The sequence below is a fragment of the Salvelinus namaycush genome, unplaced genomic scaffold, assembly GCF_016432855.1.
Source record: "Salvelinus namaycush isolate Seneca unplaced genomic scaffold, SaNama_1.0 Scaffold100, whole genome shotgun sequence".
Lineage (NCBI taxonomy): Eukaryota > Metazoa > Chordata > Actinopteri > Salmoniformes > Salmonidae > Salvelinus > Salvelinus namaycush.
In genome coordinates this window covers 368,742-374,741 of record NW_024057676.1, presented here as the reverse complement: position 1 = coordinate 374,741, position 6,000 = coordinate 368,742, and positions in this window count along the sequence as shown.

Below are 6,000 nucleotides of genomic sequence, written 5' to 3'. Positions count from 1 at the left end.
ATGAAACCTGGGATTAGAAAATGTGAGTGTCGACTGCTGTGAAGAATATGACTAAGAATAAGTCTTAATTCAGTCTTAAGTCAAAGTCAAAGACCACCATCATTACTTACTTGGTCATATTAAATATCAGCTGTAGTTCTATAGAAGCAGAAATCAGGGACACCAAAGTTTACAAAGAGGTGCTTTGGCAATGTGTGTGTGTGTGTGTGTGTGTGTGTGTGTGTGTGTGTGTGTGTGTGTGTGTGTGTGTGTGTGTGTGTGTGTGTGTGTGTGTGTGTGTGTGTGTGTGTGTGTGTGTGTGTGTGTGTGTGTGTGTGTGTGTGTGTGTGTGTGGCGTGTTAAGTAAGAAATGTGTGTTTGTGTTCATGATGCATGTGTGTGTGTGTGTGTGTGTGTGTTTGTGTGTGATCAGGATCTCTGTGTGTGTGTGTGTGTGTGTGTGTGTGTGTACTTAATGGGAATAAGTGTGATTTATATTACCATACAGTATAACATATGATCATTCAACAAGTCTCAAGTTACCTTAACTTCTCCTTTTGATACCTAGAAACATCTACATTAAATGAATTAGTGAAAAGTGAGTTAACATTCTAATGTGAATGATGATGATTTCTAATATTGTGTCTGGTTTCATCCATCAGATGTCTGTGATCTCACACTGGACCTAAACACAGTAAACAGAGACCTCTCTCTGTCTGAGGAGAACAGAAAGGTGACATGGAGGAGAGAGAAGCAGCCGTATCCTGATCACCCAGAGAGATTTGAGGTCTATAGACAGGTGCTGTGTAGAGAGGGTCTGACTGGGCGCTGTTACTGGGAGGTAGAGTGGAGTGGGGAAGAGGTTGATATAGGAGTGACATATAAAGGAATCAACAGGAGAGGAAGGGGTAATGACTGTTGTCTTGGATCCAATGACAAGTCCTGGAGTCTGTTCTGCTCTGACAACAGTTACAACTTCTATGACAACAGTTACATTGCCAGGCACAATAATAATCACACTACCATAGACGTCCCCTCCTCCGGCTCCCACAGAGTAGGAGTGTATCTGGACTGGCCAGCCGGCACTCTGTCCTTCTATAGAGCCTCCTCTGACACACTGACCCACCTGATCACATTCACCTCCACATTCACTGAGCCCCTTTATCCAGGGTTTTGGGTTAATGTTGACTCCTCAGTGTTCCTGAAATAATAACCACACACTGGACACACACACACACACACACACACACACATTGGACACACACACACTGGACTCACACACACACTGGACTCACAGACACACACTGGACACACACACACACTCACAATAGACACACACACACTGGACAAACACACACACAGGACACACACACACACACACACTGGAATCACACACACACTGGACTCACAAACACACACTGGACACACACACACACACTGGACACACACACACACACTGAACAAACACACACTGGACACACACACCTGCTGGACACACACACACACTGGACACACACACACACACACTGGACTCACACACACACACACACACACTGGACACACACACACTCACACCGGACACACACTGGACACACACACACACACACACACACACACTGGACAAACAAACACACACACTGGACAAACACACACACATACACACACACAAACACAGTGGACACACACACACACTGGACAAACACACACACTGGACAAACACACACACTGTGGACAAACACACACACTGTGGACACACACACACACAGGACACACACACACACAGGACACACACACACTGGACAAACACACACACAGGACACACACACACACTGGACACACACACACACACTGGACACACAGGACACACACACACACACACTGGACACACACACACTGGACACACATTGGATACACACACACAGGACACACACACACTGGACACACACACACACACACACACACACACACACACACACAGGACACACACACACACACAGGACACACACACACACACACAGGACACACACACACACAGGACACACACACACTCTGGACACACACACACACACGTCTTCCTATAATTGTGAGGACCTTGACCCAGGACCTCTTACTATAACACCGTTAAAATACCAATTTGATCATTTGTTGTATGTCTTTATGTTGAATAACAAATTGTATAATTATATATGGACATACGCTGCATAGTTGTACAAGTATACAAGGATATATTGTACTTTTCATAATAAAACATAGTTGAAACAAGAAAAGCCTGTTAATTGTGAAAACAGTTTGGTTATAGATGTTACGTTTCCTCTGTCAGGTTGACGTTAACCTGCGATTGGGTCACTATAGCAACATAGTGTTAGGAGGAGCATGAACAGGAACATAGAGGAGGAGCATGGATTAAACCAAGGCGCAGCGTTGTGATAAGACATGATAATTTATTAAACAAAACAGACGAAGACGAAAACGAACTATACTTGATATAACTAACAAAACAAACGATGTAGACAGACCTGGACGTAAGAACTTACATGTAACATGAAGAACGCACGAACAGGGAAATGACTACATAAAAACCGAACGAACAAAAATAACAAACAAACCGAAACAGTCCCGTATGGTGCAACATAGACAGACACTGACACAGGAGACAACCACCCACAAACAAACAATGTGACCCCACCTACCTTAATATGATTCTCAATCAGAGGAGATGAAAACCACCTGCCTCTAATTGAGAACCATATTAGGTACCCAAACCAACATAGAAACAGAAAACATAGACTGCCCACCCAAACTCACGTCCTGACCAGCTAACACATACAAAAACTAACAGAAAACAGGTCAGGAACGTGACAAGTGTTGTGATGCAGGGTCACTATAGCAACAGTGTGTTGTGATGCAGGGTCACTATAGCAACAGAGTGTTGTGATGCAGGGTCACTATAGCAACAGAGTGTTGTGATGCAGGGTCACTATAGCAACAGAGTGTTGTGATGCGGGGTCACTATAGCAACAGAGTGTTGTGATGCGGGGTCACTATAGCAACAGAGTGTTGTGATACGGGGTCACTATAGCAACAGAGTGTCGTGATGCGGCCCCGGTCTCTCTAGATTCTAGACACTCTCTCTCTCTCCTCTCTCTCTGCTCTCTACTCTCTGCTCTCTCTCTGCTCTCTACTCTCTGCTCTCTCTCTCTCTTTGCTCTCTCTCTCTTTGCTCTTCTCTCTGCTCTCTCTCTCTGCTCTCTACTCTCTGCTCTCTACTCTCTTTGCTCTCTCTCTCTTTGCTCTTCTCTCTGCTCTCTCTCTCTGCTCTCTACTCTCTGCTCTCTCTCTCTTTGCTCTTCTCTCTGTTCTCTCTCTCTGCTCTCTCTCTGCTCTTCTCTCTCCTCTCTCTCTGCTCTCTACTCTCTGCTCTCTCTCTCTTTGCTCTCTCTCTCTTTGCTCTTCTCTCTGCTCTCTCTCTCTGCTCTCTACTCTCTGCTCTCTCTCTCTTTGCTCTTCTCTCTGCTCTCTCTCTCTGCTCTCTCTCTGCTCTCTCTCTCTCTCTGCTCTCTCTGCTCTCTCTCTCTGCTCTCTCTCTCTCTCTCTCTCTGCTCTCTCTCTGCTCTCTCTCTCTCTGCTCTGCTCTCTCTACTCTCTAACCTTATCTCTCTCTGCTCTCTCTCTCTCTCTCTCTGCTCTCTCTGCTCTCTCTCTGCTCTCTCTCTCTACTCTCTCACCTTATCTCTCTCTGCTCTCTATTTCTCTCTCTGCTCTCTCTTTGCTCTTCTCTCTCTCTGCTCTCTCTCTCTGCTGTCTCTCTGCTCTCTCCCTTTCTCTCTCTCTCTGCTCTCTGCTCTGTGTCTCTCTGCTCTCTCTGCTCTGCTCTCCCCGCTCTCTCTCTCTGCTCTCTCTCTCTCTCTGTTCTTTCTGCTCTCTCTATCTCTCTGTGCTCTCTGCTCTCTCTCACTCTCTCTGCTATCTCTGCTCTGCTCTCTCTCTGCACTCTCTGTCTCTGCACTCTCTCTCTCTGCTCTCTCTCTGCTCTCTCTCTGCTCTCTCTCTCTCTCTGCTCTCTCTGCTCACTGTGCTCTCTCTGCTCTGCTCTCTCTGCTCTCGCTCTCTCTGTTCTTTCTGCTCTCTCTATCTCTCTGTGCTCTCTGCTCTCTCTCACTCTCTCTGCTATCTCTGCTCTGCTCTCTCTCTGCTCTCTCTCTGCACTCTCTGTCTCTCTGTACTCTCTGTCTCTCTGCACTCTCTCTCTCTGCTCTCTCTTTGCTCTCTATCTCTCTCTCTGCTCTCTCTGCTTTCTCTCTGCGCTCTCTCTGCTCTCTCTCTCTCTCTCTGCTCTTTCTCTCTCTGCTCTCTGTCTCTACTCTCTGTCTCTCAGCTCTCTCTCTCTGCACTCTCTCTCTCTGCTCTCTCTCTGCACTCTGCTCTCTCTCTGCTCTCTACTCTCTCTCTGCTCTCTCTCTCTCTGCACTCTCTCTGCTCTCTCTCACTCACTCTGCTCTCTCTCTCTGCTCTCTCTGCTCTCTCTCTCTCTTTGCTCTCTCTCTGCTCTCTCTCTCTCTCTGCTCTCTCTCTGCTCTTTCTCTCTGCTCTCTGTCTCTGCTCTCTCTCTCAGCTCTCTCTCTCTCACTCTGCTCTCTCTGCTCTCTCTATCTCTGCTCTCTCTCTGCTCTCTCCCTCTCTCTCTCTCTACTATATCTGCTCTGCTCTCTCTCTGCTCTCTCTCTGCTCTCTCTCTCTGCTCTCTTTCTCTCTGCTCTCTCTCTCTCTGCTCTCTCTCTTTGCTCTCTTTCTTTCTAATCTCTCTCTGCTCTCTCTCTCTGCGCTCTCTCTCTCTGCTCTCTATCTGTCTCTCTCTCTCTCTCTCTGCTCTCTCTGCTCTCTCTGCTCTGCTCTCTCTGCTCTCTGTCTCTCTGTTTTCTCTCTCTCTGCTCTCTCTCTGCTCTCTCTCTCTCTGCTCTCTCTCACTCTCTCTGCTCTCGCTCTCTGCTCTCTCTCTCTCTGCTCTCTCTCTCTCTGCTCTCTCTCATCTTTCTCTCTCTCATTCTCTCTCTCTCTCTCTCTCTCTCTCTCTCTCTCTCTCTCTCTCTCCCTCTCTCTCCCTCTCTCTCTCTCTCTCTCTCCTCTCTCTCTGTCTCTCTCTGCTCTCTTTCTCTCTCTGCTCTATCTCTCTGCTCTCTCTCTCTGCTCTCTCTTCCTGCCTCTCTCTCTCTGCTCTCTCTCCCTTTCTCTCTGCTCTCTCTCTGCTATCTCTCTCTCTGCTCTCTCTGCTCTCTCTCTGCTCTCTGCTCTCTCTCTGCTCTCGCTCTCTCTCTGCTCTCTGCTCTCGCATAGTGAACATCTTTCAACTAGGACCCAGAGCTCTGGTCAAGAGAGAGAGAGAGAGACCGAGAGGGAGAGAGAGAGAGAGAGGGAGGGAGGGAGGGAGGGAGGGAGGGAGGGAGAGAGAGAGAGAGAGAGAGAGAGAGAGAGAGAGAGAGAGAGATTGGGAGAGAGGTCAAGAGACAGAGAGGGAGAGATTAGTCAGCAGAAATTATTCAGGACGACGTTCTTCTTTAAATGTAATTCTTTATTTCTCTCTTTCCCCACTGAGGAAGATAAAGGACGGACACACAGTCTGTAAGAGGTGAAGTTCTGTAGTGTAGTTCTACTGTAGTGTAGTTCTACTGTAGTGTAGTTCTACTGTAGTGTAATTCTACTGTAGTGTAGTTATTCTGTAGTGTAGTTATTCTGTAGTGTAGTTCTACTGTAGTGTAGTTCTACTGTCGTGTAGTTCTACTGTCGTGTAGTTCTACTGTAGTGTAGTTCTACTGTAGTGTAGTTCTACTGTAGTGTAGTTCTACTGTAGTGTAGTTCTGTAGTGTAGTTATTCTGTAGTGTAGTTCTTCTGTCGTGTAGTTATTCTGTAGTGTAGTTCTGTAGTGTAGTTCTGTCGTGTAGTTATTCTGTAGTGAAGTTCTTCTGTAGTGTAGTTCTGTCGTGTAGTTCTACTGTAGTGTAGTTCTACTGTACTGTAGTTCTACT